This window comes from Anabrus simplex, chromosome 2 (assembly GCF_040414725.1).
Source record: "Anabrus simplex isolate iqAnaSimp1 chromosome 2, ASM4041472v1, whole genome shotgun sequence".
NCBI classification, from domain to species: Eukaryota; Metazoa; Arthropoda; class Insecta; order Orthoptera; family Tettigoniidae; genus Anabrus; species Anabrus simplex.
Window position 1 is genome coordinate 1,037,586,254 of NC_090266.1, and position 17,476 is coordinate 1,037,603,729.

General features: G+C 39.2%; 1 protein-coding gene across 4 annotated transcripts in view; it reads left to right on the forward strand.

The window, feature by feature from the left end:
• Positions 1 to 765: 765 nt before the first annotated feature.
• Positions 766 to 17,476, forward strand: part of LOC136864664 (RWD domain-containing protein 4) — a 208,963-nt gene continuing 192,252 nt past the window's right edge. For 2 of the 4 annotated variants that reach the window (XM_067141960.2, XM_067141957.2), the window contains exon 1: positions 766 to 789. The gene's annotated coding sequence lies outside the window, so the exon portion shown is untranslated. Of the gene's footprint in view, positions 859 to 17,476 lie in introns of all 4 variants that reach the window. The other 2 variants (XM_067141958.2, XM_068226380.1) reach the window with 2 other exon arrangements.

Below are 17,476 nucleotides of genomic sequence, written 5' to 3' on the forward strand. Positions count from 1 at the left end.
GTTGTTTGAATTCCAAGTGCTCGTGTGCTTGTGATGTAAATCTTAGTTCCTTGTGCTTGTTTATTTGAAATATATCTTCGCCAGTCCTCCTGAAATCCTGTATTTCGTGTTTGAGTACACATCAGGGGCTGAAAGCTGAATGGTTCTATTAATGTAGTTCTATATATTTCCTGTCTCAGTGCATTTAATTCTGTTATTTTTATTTTCATGTGGTACTTGGATATTGATGTGATACCCCATTCTCTTGCATATGGTGTGCTCTGCTGTCTTGCTTTCGAAGGGATTTCTTATTTGCTATAATATCAGCTTTGTGTTAATGTGTCAATCATTCATTTGAAGTTAAAGCTGCTTTGAGGTGTGTGGTTATGTTCTCAATAACATAGTATGCCATACGAACTAGGGGTATCAGATCATTATTTACAACGTAGTAAGTACGTGGAAATAAAAATATATGAATTACAATGTATTGGGCATGGAAATAGTAGAACTGCATTCTAATCGACAAAGGGGGGTGGGGGGGGGGGTGGCGGTGGATGATGGGAAGGGGGTGGCAGGGGAAGGGAGGGGGGCTTTAAGCATAACCGGATGTGCGTCACTGCGCCGGATGTTAATTCTCCGCGCTATCTGTTGATAGTAATACTAAGGTATTGCACCAGAATGCACACTGTGGCGCTATCTCGGAAAAGAGACTAAAACTACTAGCGCCAAGTGGCTTGGAACCGAAATTTATCATTGAGTTTCATCTCTATTCTATTCTATCCTCTTTGGAAGAAACTGACAAATTAACTGGTAATAGCCCTAAACAAAGGCCAATTAATAACTAACGAAAAATAAACTGTGAACCATAATCAGTGTCAAGTAAGTCCTGAATTGCTCCCCAGTTCGTAGTCCTACACTTGGGTTAAGTAGTGGTTTGTGTTATGTCAGGTATAGAAGTAGGCGTAGTGGGTTTTGCTGTGTAGTAAAATGCGGAGCTCGCCAGAATTCGACTGGGCATGGCATATGCGGTTCCTTTTTAGTGGATTGAAAATTAGTCATCGTTTCCTCAAACACATTCTCTCCTAAAACTCCCGCTGGAAAGTGTCTTCGAGAAAGAGAAAACTGTAAACCAGACGGCAAAACATTGCCCCATATTCTCCCCTTAAAGAGTTGTTCATTTATTATTTTTTAAAATTCGAACTTGATAAACTGATAACATTGATAATTTATCTCCTTAGGGTTCAAAAAAAAAAAAAAAAAAAAACCAACTTATGACTACTTCAGTTAGGTTAACCCACTAATGATGCGTCCACACAAGATGTTTTCGTTAACTTTGTTTTGAACACGGTTTACCAACAATGTTCATGAACTTTTTTTGACTGTTAATGAACAAAATAGCGTGTTCGTAAACTTTTCGTGCATGTTGACAAGCAAAATATCTTTAACTTTTGTGAATTCAATTTTTTATTAACTGTTTTCGTCAACATTTCGGTTCGCACATGCGCAAGGACGCAATTAGAGCACGCACAATGCTTTCTTATTTCTTTTAAAAATTGATTATCAAATCGCAAGCGAAAGTTCTAATATACGGTATTTTTAATTCTGAATGACGTTCTTTTAGCTATGTTCTAATGTAGTTTCATTTCCAGTTTCGCTCCTCGCTAAATAACCTAACCTTCCATAATCGCTTGTATGTCATCAAAATAATGCTATCCTAACTTGGTTAAATGCAGATTTTCTTTATGTCGTACCTTTACCAATTCCTTGAGATTGTTGTATAAAGCTTCAATCACCTCAGGCACAATAACTGAAATGGCTTGTTTTGATACTCTTAGACAAATGTATATATAAGTGAAATGTACGAGTCACCAGTTGCTAGAAATCTTATTAAAGTTATATATAGCCTGTTGTAAGAGGATAATCCGATAATCTGTATCATTTCTCGCAATTTCAGGCCCAATTACTGCCAATAAGAACGAATTAAAAATCATGTGGAGGCATTCTCAAGTACATTTTGAAAGCATGGTGTGTCATGAATGAAAAGTTCTGACATAAGTGTTCTCTCCAAACTTAATTCTAAACGCTTCTCCAATATTTTTCTTTGCCACACTTTGCGCCTATTTTCTTCTTTCTGACCCTATGCATCGTAACCTCACAAACAGCTTTTTTGGTGTGGGCATAATGTTGAAGAAGTTGGTTAACAAATGTTAATTAACTACGGTATGTTGAGGAATGTTTTCATGAACATTGTTTATTAACTTTGGTGCGGACTAGCCATTACAGTGCCGATGTGACATTTGGAGAAGTTAGACTAAATTGAAAGATTAAATATGGAGATATCATTAAAACATTGGATTAAAAAATATCTGAGAATTATTTTCTCATTGGAAGTTCAGCCAGAAGTGTGTTTTGAGATTTTTGAAGACATAGGAAGTAGTTGTATGTTAATCAATTTTTGACTGCTGGTATCGAGATGGGTCCAGTGGGTGAACTTTATAATCAACTCTGAAGAGTATTTATGCAACAATGTGCCTGGCTCTTTCGCAGAATGGTCAGCTTACTGCCCTTCGGTTCAGAGGGCCCTGGGTGTGATTCCCAACAGGGTTGGGGGTTTTAAACAAGTTTGGAAAATTCCTCTACGTTGGGGGCTGGGTGTTTGTGATCTTCCCCAATACACATAATTTACGTAAACACACCAAACTACCAACCACCCCAGAAACCCTGTAGTGAATACATCTCTCTGCATATGGTTGGTGTCGTAAGGACATTTGGTCGTAAAACTGGAATTAACTTGTGTTATTGCCAAGCCCAGAAAATTGGGAAAAGACCAGAAAAGTAGAAGAATGTATTGGCGATAATGGAGTTACAGGATATTTAGAGAGGACTAGTGGTTGTGTAGAGGCTGTTTGCTAGTTTTGACTCCTGATATTGAGACAGCAGCTTTTGAAATGTAGTGTTACAGAAGAGTGCTGAAGGTGAGATGGATAGATCAAATCGCGAATGAAGAGATGATGAATCAAATTGGTGAGAGGAGAATGATTTGGCAAAATTGGACAGACGATGGGAGAGAATGATGGGACATATCTTAAGACACCGAGGACTTTTACGGTTGGTTTTTGAGGGAACAGTAAGTGGTAAGAATGGTAGGGGCAGTTCAAGGTATGAATATGACAAGAAGATTAGTACAGATGTAGGATGTAGTTCAAACAAACAACATTGAGACAGGATAACAGTGCCTCATTTTAAAAATAATCAGCGGCGAAGCGTCCCTGCAGAACTTGTTTGTGCTGCAGCATAGGTGATTTTTAATGCTTTTTTCCATTCTCAGCCCAAGGCATATTAAAAAAAAAAAAATTGAGTAACAATGTGGGTGCCGTCGTTTGATACTTTATTTAAGTTAATTCATTAAATGAGACTCAAACATGCTGGCATTGTAGAGATTTTGTTTCTTCACATAGGCTACGTAACAGGGATTTATTTTAGGACTAGCTCACTTCCTTTTTTACAGTTGGCATTATGTCGCACCGACACAGATAGGTCTCTTTTTTTTTTTTTTTTGCAAGTTGCTTTACGTTGCACCGACACAGATAGGTCGTATGGCGATGATGGGACAGGAAAGGGCTAGAAGTGGGAAGGAAGTAGCCATTGCCTTATTTAAGGTACAGCCCCAGCATTTGCCTGGTATGAAAATGGGAAACCACGGAAAACCATCTTCAGGGCTGCCGACAGTGGGGTTCGAACCCACTATCTCCCGAATACTGGATACTGGCCGCACTTAGCGACTGCAGCTATCGAGCTTGGTACAGATAGGTCTTAAGGTGACAATGACTAGCACACTACATCCTACATAATTGTTCTGGGTTCGATCATAGCTTTGCCATTTGACACTTGTTTGAAGGCATTCAACCTTGGATATATGAATGAGGAGAAAAGTTGGTAAAATTGTGCACTTGGTCATCACAGAACTGTTTCTCATTTTGCTATTTTCTTTACGTCACACCGACACAGATAGGTCTTATGGCGATGATGAGATAGGAAAGGAACCAGCCATGGCCTTAATTAAGGTACAGCCCCAGCATTTGCCTGGTGTGAAAATGGGAAACAACGGAAAACCATTTTCAGGACTGCCGACAGTGGGGCTCGAACCCACTATCTCCCGGATGGAAGCTCACAGCTGCGCGCCCCTAACCGCATGGCCAACTTGCCTGGTGTTTCTCATTTTAATGTTGAAAGATTAATGAAATGGTACCCAACGTATACGCTAGTCTTTGTAGCGAATCCACAAAAATACAGACACTACATTTACCCATCTTAAGACATCAAGGAAGCGTTAACTTTGCTGTATATCGAATGGCCAGACAACTTTCAAAATCCAATTTATCAGAAATGCATTCACCATTTCCTCTGAAATTTTGTCCATTTACTAAATGCATATGACTGCTAGTAGAAAATAAATTTTAATTCCATTTATCACAGGACTACCAACTTAAAGCTCTTAAATTTTACTACTTTTATCTTTGGTGCTGTATCACTTCAGGTGCATTTGTTAGAATAGTATTGGAATGAGAAGACAAACTTCCTAGTCGTAAAGAGGTATGCCTGTGGCATATCTGATGAAGGGCGATTGTTATACTTTAGCAACTTTTAAAATTATAATTTTATAAACTTTAATTTTTTGTATGTTAATAAGTTTAGTATTTAATACTTTTCCCCTCCGAATTGGAAGTAAGGTATCAAAATGCTCCATCATATTATATCTTAAGGGGTAGTTGCTAAGAAAATATACACTGTGTTGACAAAAATTCAATACAAATAAAAGCATTCAAAGAAAAACACGCAAAATTCCACCGAGGTTCCAACTTACAAGTCTGAAACATTTCCATAATCCTGTGTTCCTAATTTCCTCTTCCTCTTTGTCCTTTTTCTGCTTGCTCTTCCTTTTCCTCCTCACATCTTGTATTCACTTATATTCACTATTTTTTACGCTAGCAATGTCGAGACGTTCAAGTGGTGCAGTGCACCAGAATCCAGCTTCCACGCTCATTCCTCCAATATCAATTTTGTTGATAGATATTCATAATCAAATACAGAAATGGCATCTAACACACAAACAGTGATCGAGTCCTTACCACAAAACTTAGGTTTAGGGCATCTGTTCCAGATAACTGCATTGAACACGAACATACAGACTCAGTATTCAACAACAACAACAGACACGCATATATATAGTCGCCAGATATTGCCTATGCTGTTGTCTGTGACCGGAAAAACGTACTAATCTCTTCAGAGGAAAATACAGAGGAATTAGTGGGTTAATTTCTGTGAGTCTAGGGAAGTACCGTAAAACACTTTTTCGTGTATTTTGAAAATATAAACATTGAATTTTTCCTCTAATTTTCTGAAAAATATAGTCTAAGTTCTGCCATATTTTTTCTTCATAATAGTAATTGTAATTCAGTAATGAATTATGATTATCGAAAAAGCGGCCGGAGTTACCCCGTGTTTTGGGGTAACTTCGGCTGCCGTATAAATAACTCAAAGAACGAAGTTTCCTCTGACTTAGTATTACTTCGGCCACTGTAAAACTTTTTTAAAAACTTGTAAAAAGCCCGATAACAATAATCGGCAAACAAATTAAAACCATTCGGGGTAAAACAGACGTACAGTGATCAAATTTACAAGATATTTCCAAATAACTCACATTTTCCCCAAAGAAGAAACAAGTTTATTTGACTTAAGCCTATAAGCACTCATTGATATAAAAATTATGCATTATATTACGTAACTAATTTTACTGGCATGAAAGATAATGAAGATAGCAAAATCATATTCTCTAGAGTCCAAAGAAAGAAACAAGTTGAAAAAATAAAATATTTTTCGATTGTTCTCACAATACACTGGCGTCTACATTAAAATATATCTGGCCTGTCAATTAAGCTCTTGAATTTGTATCGCCCACGTCTGACTGGATCCCGAACTTCCAATTTCCTCACAATATCATCTTTCTGGATGACACATTCATCATCAATAACTGGGAAAGTGAAGTACACGTCCTTTCCAGCTTTCTTCCTCAAAAACTTCACTAACAAGTGCTCTCCAGTTTCTTTAACTTCTCCAACATAAAATCGCTGCATTTTGTCCTTGGAAAATTTCACAAGTACAAAGTTTCCTACTTCATATTCATCAGTCCCATCTACTTGCATTTCCAAACTTGCCATCCTGTCCTCGGTTAAAATTCTCTCTCCTTGGCTGCAAAGTTCATCATTTTCTTCAAGCTGCTCCTGTTCATCTTGGGGTTGCTCTGATATGTGGTTTGTGGTTACACTTTGTCCAGGCCTCACATTCAGTCGTTTTCCTTTGAATCTGGAATTATTCTTCTCTCCTAATCGAGATGTCTTCAGGAGATTCGTGAACGATTCGCTCCATGACTTTTCCGAACTATGATTTTCGGTAAAGTCAGGAAGTCTTTTTAGGACAGCATCTCTATTTAGAGGACAAAGTCCTGCAGCTCTGAAGCCAGATTTCAGGCTACTTTTCAACCTTTCATCCCCTATATCCTCCAGGGCCGCCTTGGAAACTCTGGGAAATTCTGTTTTAGGTAGGGTTCCTCTATTCTTATTCTTCCATTTGTTCAGCTGTTTCCTCCAAGACATTTTAAATGGACGGAAAAGTGCAACATCCAATGGCTGCGTTAGACGAGTTGAATTTGGTGGCAGAAGCACAAACGATATATTGTCGTTCTCACACTGTCTGATTACTTCCATTGACAGATGGCTGGACAAGTTGTCACCTATTATCACTTTTTTACCAGGTAACTTCTTGAGATACGGCAGGCAAATTGTAGAAAACCATTCCTCAAAAATAGCCATATCAAACCAACCACTTTCATTTCTGTTATTTGCACCAGTGACACCACCTTCCGTCCAGCCTGGGTACAAATGTTTGGCTCGATAGAGCACATATGGAGGCAACAACTCTCCTGAGCCTGTTCCTGCCAACATGACAGAAGTTCCACTCTTTGATGAGTCAGTAATCCTCTCAGGGTGTTTACTTCCTCTTTTTACAATCACTTTAACTTTACCCGGATCATCTACAAAATTAGTCTCATTGTAGTTTATAATATTTTCTGGAGGAATTCCGTCCAGTGTTGTTTCTAAATTATCGAAGTATTCACCAATTTCTACCAATCTTACGGAGGCTCTAGCATGTTTGATATTTTCCGCAAAGCGAAACGATAAATCTCGATGTCTATCAAGAAAACTTTTGAGCCAGTCTGCATCAGGCACATTATCTTTGAAGATGGAAATTGTTTTTCCCTCTCTGTCTAGATAATCCTTCACCACAATTCTGATGTCTCCAGGTGTTAACGGATATCCCCATATAGCACACGTAGTAAGTCCATGTATGAGATCGGCTTCTTCCTGAAAACAAACACCAGAGATAATAGGTAAATAAAATTTCTCAGTTAGCAATACCTCGGGGGTATAAATGAAGCAGTTACATATAAGCGTCAACGCAAACCTCAGCTGAAAGAATGCTTGGACGTCCTATTTTTCCTGTGTGCTTCTTGTTCAGCTTGTCTTAAAGGGTCGATCGCGGAACAGCATATTTCTCCGAGGCTTGCCAAATCGTTATAGTGCCTTTCCTTATCTCTTCTAATGCGTTTTTTAGGTAAACGGGATTGTAATTGCAATACCCGCGGCCGCCTAAAACTTTCTTGTATCTTCTTGGCATGGTCGAAGTTACCCTGGAAGAGGACAACTTTTATCACAAAACTATCCCATGAAAAACCTATTTGAATAAAATGCATCAAATTCAGTTAATCAGTTACCAGACATACTTACTTTCTAACACCATAAACAGCTGGAGTAGAGAATCAGATGCTGGGGCTGGAGAACAGTTTGTTTTTCAATGTTACCCAACAAGACAATAATTGGTGCTGCGAAACAAATCGCTTTACTCGACAATGAGCCCGCCTATATTCTTTGAACCAGCGAGTGTTGATAGAGCATACTATTGTGCGCGTATTTTAGTTGTTGCAAATGATTCATCTTTTATAGTATAGGGGGCAGGCGAAAATCAGTGTTGCCATGCGTCACTGGCCGAATTTACCCTGGATGGCCGAAGTTACCCCGTTTTATGGAATGTAGCAATTTTCTATTGTTGCCGTGAGCCACGCCCACTCTAATGTAAAACTTGATTAGCCCATAACTCCAAATGTATCAATAGATATTAACTCAAAACTATTTTTTCTGGAAAGCTTAATGTCTGCATCTTTCAGAAACACAAAAACGTGGAATTTGAATTTTTTACCAGAAAATCAGATGCACTGAGAACATGATGTCATTTTCCAAACCTCATACATGAAATATTGACTATATGTGGGTTATTTTATTACCTGTACACATTTTATTGTTGATGTCAAAGTCTCATTGTAATATTAACTTAACTGTTGTGCCTGTCATTGAGAATTTAGGTTTCTGTACAATTGCAGCTGTTATGCCATCCTTGCAGAGATGAAAGGCAGCAGAGAATGAGAGAGTGAGACAGACACACTTCAACTAACAACTGTCAGTCCTGTTATGTTATTGCTGGTCAGTTTTATTGGCCGTGGACATTGTAGGCCATCACATTTTATTTCTTCTGGCCTGGCGATATTAAGTCAACCAGGGCCTAGGGAGCCCCCTCCTTTTCCCCAAACATGTTCCCTCATGTGTTTCTTTCGTTTCCATAGTCATCCTTATTATGTCCCTGGTTTAAAGGGGCACCTAATAAAGAAAATCTTGACGACAGTCATCCATATCCCTGTGACAACATTATTATTATCATATCAGCGAAACTGTTGATGAACTTGGCATTAATGATTTGGATTAGTGAATATCTCTGTTAGGGTTGGCTCTATCAAATAGCTGTCTTGACATCAAATATTGAAAATTACATTTAAAGTAAATTTTGTTTAAACAGTTTCAAAATAAATCTGAGCGTTTTCAAAATATCAGAAAGAAACCACATCAGCTGCCGTTGTAGCCCCCTTACTGTTTTAAATATAGTAATGCCAATTAGGCCAACTTTCATAAAAGTGTGTTCTGTGATTTTCAAGTAAAACTCAAAAGAGCAAACATACATACAAGTTTTGATGCACAAATGTGGGATCTGCTAGACAAATGGAAATATACAGGTGTGCCCTATCCATCTGAGACCATGGAATAGTGCCAAGTAGGTTTACCAGATGTAGGATATAAATTGAGGCAACTGTCAGACATGAAATCTTTGTGCTAGATAATGTTTATTCTCAGAGAATACAGTAACCTTTATGGTAAACCCTCAGTGCAGTCCCCTAGATACTCCATAACACATTGGTGATGGTGCGGGAGATATCAGATACCAGTCACCTCACGATGTGTGAATTTTGCATGCTCATATTTTACATTGTTGGCAATATCCTCTCGTGTCCCAAACCATCTACCACACAAGGGTTCTTTTTCTTTGAGGACGAGGTGAAAATCGCATGGAGACAGCTCCGGTGATTATGGCAGGTGTTCTAGTACTTCCAATGCTCTTCTTGACTTGTCAAATCAATTCTGCACAGAGCCTGACTCGCTATACAGTTCCATCGCCCTTGTGGGTGGTACTTGTCCAATGCAACACCATCTCACGTACTACAGGTGTCATCCTTTTCTGGTTATATGACCATTGTATGGTCATTGTTGGCTGCAACTCGTACCCGAGTAAACATATTCTTCAGCAGTTTACATTTTCACACTCGCAAAGCATTGTGAATGTGTTCCATATGACTTTGTAGCCCAATCATGGCATGAAACATACGACCACACAAATCACATGGAATGGCTGGGGTAGAACGGGGCCAAGCTTGACGGAGCTTCCGTACTTGTCGTTAAGCCTCTTCACATCTACGTCACTCCTCTTCAAATATACAAAGCAAGTTGGCGTGCAGTTAGGGGTGTACAGCTCTGAGCTTGCATTCAGGAGTTGGTGAGTTCGAACTCCAACGTCAGCAGCCCTGAGGTTGGTTTTCCGTGGTTTCCCATTTTCACATCAGACAAATGCTGGGGCTGTACCTTAGTTAAGGCCATAGCTGCTTTCTTCCCATTCCTAGCTTTTTCCTATCCCATTGTCGCCATAGGACATCTCTGTGTCGGTGTGACATAAAGCATCTTGTGAAGAAAATAATTCAGACACAGTAACTGATGTAGAAACAGTGTGGGGCCAAAGTGTACAATTCTCAGCAGGTGTATGTCAGGATTGGGTGTTAATTCCAGCTTTTGTCATAGCTGATTTTTTAGCTGAACCTTGAAATGCCTCAAAGGGGCTCCATGAAGTCTTGTGGCGGAGCAGAGTTTACCATACAGGAGTTGGCGAAGCCTGGTATCTCTTATGCAATGGATGTGCCCTACCATCTGAGATTGTGGCCAATGATGGTAGCCTCAATGCTTATAGCATGTGCTTTCTCAGAAACTGCAAGGTTAGTGACACAGTCCTCCCATTATTTATTTATACATACATACATACATACATACATACATACAAGCCCAACTTGTAGGATTCCAGCGAGATACCTTGGGTTAAGGAGGTCAAATGGACTGTATCGCGATTGACCTGTCTATAGCATTTGATAGGGTGGATCATGGGAGACTACTGGCAAAAATGAGTGCAATTGGACTGGACAAAAGAGTGACTGAATGGGTTGCTATATTTCTAGAAAATAAATCTCAGTGAATTAGAGTAGGCGAAGCTTTATCTGACCCTGTAATAATTAAGAGGGGAATTACCCAAGGCAGTATTATTGGATCTTTGTTTTCTTGTATATATAAATGATATGAGTAAAGAAGTGGAATCAGAGATAAGGCTTTTTGCAGATGATGTTATTCTGTATAGAGTAATAAATAAGTTACAAGATTGTGAGCAACTGCAGAATGACCTCGAAAATGTTGTGAGATGGACAGCAGGCAATGGTATGATGATAAACGGGGTTAAAAGTCAGATTGTGAGTTTCACAAATAGGAAAAGTCCTCTCAGTTTTAATTACTGCGTTGATGGGGTGAAAGTTCCTTTTGGGGGTCACTGTAAGTACCTAGGTGTTAATATAAGGAAAGGTCTTCATGGGGGTAATCACATAAATGGGATTGTAATTAAAGGGTACAGATCTCTTCACATGGTTATGAGGGTGTTTGGGGTTTGTAGTAAGGATGTAAAGGAGAGGGCATATATGTCTCTGGTAAGACCCCAACTAGAGTATGGTTCCAGTGTATGGGAGCCTCACCAGGATTATTTGATTCAAGAGCTGGAAAAAATCCAAAGAAAAGCAGCTCGATTTGTTCTGGGTGATTTCTGACAAAAAAGTAGCATTACAAAAATTTTGCAAAGTTTAGGCTGAGAATACTTGGTAGGAAGGAGATGAGCTGTTCGACTAAGTGGTCTGATAATGAGATTAATCACTTGTAATAAGTGGTATGTTCCGAGCTGTTAGTGGAGAGATGGTGTGGAATGACATTAGCAGACAAGTAAGTTTGAGTGGTGACTTTAAAAGTAGGAAAGATCACAATATGAATTCAAGAGGACAAATTGAGGCAAATATTCGTTTATAGGAAGGGGAGTTAGGGATTGGAATAACTTACCAAGGGAGATGTTCAATAAATTTCCAATTTCTTTGAAATCATTTAAGAAGAGGTTAGGGAATCTGTCACCTGGGCGACTACCCTAAATGTAGATCAGTGTTGATTGATACATACATTGAATTAATAGTCCCTAGAGCCTTTATATGACATGGAAAGAATTTTTAGTCAAACAAAATAGTTTTCATAATTTACATACAAAATGTAATTTTTGTGTTGTGGTAGTAAGCCTGCCTCTTACGTGGAGAATCCAGCTTCGATTCCTGGCCAAGTTGGGAATTTTCACCTGGATCTGGAACTAGTTTGAGTTCGGCTCAGCCTACTTAAGAACAGTTGAGAAGCTATCTAATATTGAGATAGCAGGCTTGGTCTAGAAAGCCAAGAATATCAGCTGCAGGGAATCGTCATGCTGACTGTAACCTGCAGCTCTTCGGGCTGAGCAGTGATTGCTTGTTAGGCCAAGTCCCATGAGGGATGTAGCACCATGTGGCTCATTTGAGACAACGTAAATGTGGCCAAAGATAAGTTGCTGCTGGGCTGAGTGACTCAGATGGCTGAGGCGCTGGCCTTCTGATTCCAACTTGGCAGGTTTGATTCTGGCTCAGTCCATTGGTAGTTGAAGGTGCTCAAATACGTCAACCTCGTGTCGGTAAATTTACTAGCCCAAAAAAGAACTACTGTGGGACAAAATTCCAGCACCTCGGTATCTCCGAAAACTGTAAAAGTAGTTAGTAGGATGTAAAGCAAATAACATTTTATTATTTTTAAAAAGTTGCTTTACGTCGCACCGACACAGATAGGTCTTATGGCGACGATGGGATAGGAAAGGCCTAGGAATGGGAAGGAAGTGGCTGTGGCCTTAATTAAGGTACATCCCCAGCATTTGCCTGGTGTGAAAATGGGAAACTTCAGAAAAGCAACTTAAGGGCTGCCGACATTGTGGTTCGAACCCACTATCTCCCGGATGCAAGCTCACAGCTGAGCGCGTCTAACCGCACGGCCAACTCGCCTGGTTCAAATAACATTATTAGATAAGTTGCTTCTACTTTTGCTAAGTTGGGACAACTGCTCAGAGCACATACAATAATAATATTATTGCTTTTATGTCCCACTAATTAGTTCTATGGTTTTTGGAGATGCCAAGATGCCAGTATTTTGTCCCGCAGGAGTTATTTCATGTGCCAATAAATCTACCGACGTGAAGCTGACATATTTGAGCACCTTCGAATATACTGGACTGAGCCGGGATTGAACCCGTCAACTTGAACTCGAAAGGCCAGTACTCTACTGCCTGAGCTACCCAGCCCAGCCAGAGCACATACAACCACTTGAACAAAGTGATAGGAACTGGTCTGAAACATTTTCGTATTCTACAACTTTCCATAGCCTTTTTGCCCAATCTGATTACTTCCAGAATGTTCTGACATACTAAACAGACCTCATTGGAGCAGTTAGTCAGTCATCAATATCTTACTCCCAAGATGAATGATTTGGTCCTGGTCGAGGCTGGTAAAATTAGATGGTGTTCACTTTGAGCCACTAGGTGTCACTGACTTCCAGCATGTAAGGGCATTGATGTAGGAGAAAATTTGGACAACTTCGTGAACTCCTTACAAGGGAAGGAGCACGTAAGACAGGTCGAAACCTATCTTGAATTTTTTTTGATGCAATTGTTATACTGTAAGAAGATAGCGTGCAGAGAATCGTTCTCCAGATTTAACTGCAAGTCTCCGAAATCGTACCTGGAATCCTGGTACGCAAGCATGATGGGTGGCACAGCTGGACACCACTGAGCCAGCTTAGAGTTGTGGTGTGGTGGGGTGTGTATGCATGCAGTCTCTCAACCCACTTTGAAGCTGTATTGTTTCACTAACTTGTCAGTCAATGTCAAAAGTATAGCAGAAATGATTGGTATAAATTGCATGATGATAACACAAGTTTTTGTTCACCAAGCACAACGAATTAGAAATTCATTGTCATACTGTTCCTCACAGGTCTCTTTCTTCTTCTCCAAACAATATTTAGCAGGCACTATGAACACGGGATGCCGCTCTCTTGTGTAATTCTTCGCAAAGCACGAATATTTTATCATATCCCGAAATTGTGGATATGAAAACTGAGGAAGTATGAAAGACTGCAGTTTAAGGATTGTGTCTCTGTGGTGAACCTCTCACATCATTACATGAAGTTAGAATTTCTGTTAATCGGTGGTAAAAAGCTTTCCACTGCCGGAAGAAGAATTTGCCTAACGGTCGTATTATGCCCATGATATCTTGAGGAATTTCAAGCAATTCTATTGTTTTGCTTGTAAGGATATCTTTTAAGACAAGTTGTAACACCGTATGTGCTCCATGAATCAAAAAACAGGGCTCAGTTGTCTTCAGAGAACTGGGGAAAGGCCTCTCTAAACCATATTTTCAGTTCTGTTTTCTCCATTTTTCCTGATTTTGTGGCAGTGAGAACGATTTTATCTGTTCTAAACATTTTTTTTTTTAAACCAGAGGACTGGAGGTTCTGGTTGGCTCCTGCAGTACAATAAATAATGAGAACAACGAACAGTCCATAATGAGTGTTGACATTGTGGTGTATGAATGTGTGAGTAAACTAACTGATTGGGCTATCGTGTGTGTGTTTCTCACCTACAAAAGATAATCTGATCGCATTTCACACTCGAACCCGCTTCGATCATTGTTGTTGACCGGGCATGTTGGCCATGTGGTTAGGGGCATGCTGATGTGGGCTTGCATTCGTGAGATAGTGGCTTCGAACCCCACTGTCAACAGCCCTGAAGGTGGTTTTCTGTGGTTTTGTGGTACAGGCAAATGTACCTTAATTAAGGGCATGGCCGCTTCTTTTCCACTCTGAGCCCTTTCGTATCCCATCGTCGCCATAAGACCTATCTGTGTCGGTGCGATGTAGAACCAATTGTAAAAAAAAAATCGGTGTTGTAAATAGAGGACAGGGTGCAATGGAGAAAGTGCTCTTGAGCCCTCTCCAGAAATTTTTCATTCTTTTGTTTTTATCTTGAGTATGTGAATGAGGTACAAATTTCATAATTTTCCTACTCCTAATTCTGTGTTGTTTCTTGAAACGGCTGATCCAGGCATGAGAGGCGGTGAAATTAATATTCTCGATAGATAGTACACAAGTTTATTTAACTTAATAATTTTGGTTTGATATTGTAATGGTCTGTATTGACTACAATCTGTACTCCAATAAATATACATTTGTTATATAAAATATGATATGTAAAATAAATAATTAGTTGAATAACTCATAGGTATTGACAAGGCTGATTTTAAATATCAAATATGTATATGTTGGAGTAAAGATAGTACACGTGCGATTTACAAAGCCCACAGTCTTAAATCTTCATCACTTACGTTTCGCCTTCGCTTTCTTGCTTCCTGGAAACGGGAATAAGGTTTACCATATCTTCATTTTTACGTTCATTCGGACTTGCCGACATACCTGTATTTTCCAACTGCTTCTTCCACAAGTAAAGATATTGCTCCGACTTCACTAAAGTATTTGCGGGTGTGTGAAAGTAATAATAACTTTATATCACTTCCGTTAAGCCAGTATTTTACAACCCTCCTCTTGTACCCTATGCCAATGTTTTCTCACACACTTTATGTGGGACTAGGAACATAACTAGAACTGGATGATTTACGTGGTGATGGACTTGTAGCGTCACCAGATTCCAGGAGTCATATTCTAGTTTCGAATTCGGTTCCAGAACTTCGTTTGCAGTTGGCAGAAGATTTTCAGAAGCAGAATCACTTGAGTCACTTTTGTTGTCTTTGCTGTGTACATCGTGAGAAACCTCCTCAATACATTGCACTCCTCTACGATTATTTTTCATCAAATCAATCAGATAAAACCCATTTCCTTTTCTTTCGAGCTTTCTGGAAATAACTCATTACAAACTCTGCTACGTTAATAGGATTTAAAACTTCATCCTCCAAGGAACTAATTTTCACTGTCATGCTTTCTTTAAAACAACCATCAAAACTGTTATGTTATTGCTGTATGCAGTGAAACACCCCACAGTTCACTAGTGCATTCAGCTCTGCTTATCACTGGCCTTGAGTACCTGGGATGTCAGTGCTGTCCATTCCAACCAACATGTACAGGTACGATACTTACCCTGTTTCCCATTGATCTATATGAGAGATTTGGCACGTGATTTCATAGACTTGTAGTTACATCTGGAGGCTGATTTTCCACACGTTCTCTTATAGTACAACGATTGTATCAAAAACAATTCAGGATAGGTTCCAACCTGTCTTACCAGTTACTTCTCTTGTTAGATTTGGAGCCTCTTAACTGTATCGAGGTTTCTCTTTAGTGTCCTAAATCAGAACTTCCCTAATTTTTTCAGTCATGTTATTGGTATTGGATTAGTGAGATCAAGTGATTAAGGAAATATTTAGAAATCTACAAAAAATTTATGATGTAATGAGTCATATTTGAACTACTTACTATTCAGTACATTAATTGTGGTTAGTGGGACATACAAAACTGTTGTTCACTGCATATTATCTCAAATTTTGAAACAAAGTTGGACCCATTCAACCTCCTGTACTTTTCCATGTTTATTCTTACATATTTCCCTTTTAAAATTGCAGTGACTAGCTTAATATAAAAATGATACGGAATATGAACAGCAGGTCACCATAAGACCCATCTGTGTCGGTGCGATGTAAAAACAAATTGTAAAAAAAAAAAAAAAAATAAATAAATAAAAAAATAAAAATGTAAAAATATATACATAAATATATACTTCAAATAGGTGAATACCAAGGAGGGTTCAGAAAAGGTCGCTCAACAGCTGAACAGATCCAAAATCTCAAAACGATGATCAGATATTGTACACTAAGGTCCAAGCAGTATGTGTCTGTCTTTGTGGACTTTAAGAAAGCGTACGACTCCATTGACCGGGCACTCCTGCTAAACATCTTAAATGAATTTGGAGTTGATTTGAAACTGCTGGCATTAAATTAGAGCCACCCTGGCCGATACAAAATCCAAGGTGAAGTTCCACGGATGTCTCTCGCATTCCTTTGACATCAAAACAGGAGTCCGACAAGGTGATGGGCTATCCCCGATACTCTTCAACTGTGTTCTTGAAAAGATCATCAGAACCTGGCGGGTGAGATTACAGGAAACCAACTACAGTCCATTGAGAATAGGAACCAAATCCAAGGGGATCGCAACAGACTGCTTAGCATTTGCCGATGATATTACTGTTCTCTCAAACGACATAGAAACCGCTAGAGCTCAAGTTGAAATTTTACAGGAAATTGCCGAACAAACTGGTTTGCAGATATCGTTTGAGAAAACAGAAGTAATGACTAACATCAAAGAGGCTCCACCAAAACTCCATACAAAATACGGGGACATCACCCGAGTAGACAAATTCAAATACCTGGGTGAGATCATCATGAAAAATGGACTGAACAAAGAAGCACTTCAGGAGCGAGTACGCAAACTGGAAATAGCCTACCAAACATCCCGCACAATCTACAACAAAAAATGCCTTTCCCAAAACACCAAGATACGTCACTATGAAACAGTTCTGAAGCCAGTAGTTCTATATGCAGCTGAAACCCTGTCTCTAAATGCCAACAAAGGATTCCTCGAAGAACTGGAGAAAAGAGAACGCAAAATTGTGAGAGGAATCTTGGGATCAAAGTACAGAAATGGAATCCATCAAAAGAGATCCAACAAGGAAGTCTACAGCAAAATAGAGAAAATTACCAGCACAACCAGAAAAAGATGGGCACGATTTTACGGTCATCTGAAAAGAATGGACGGAAGAAAGTTAACTAAAGAAATCTTTCACTTTTTTGATTCAAACC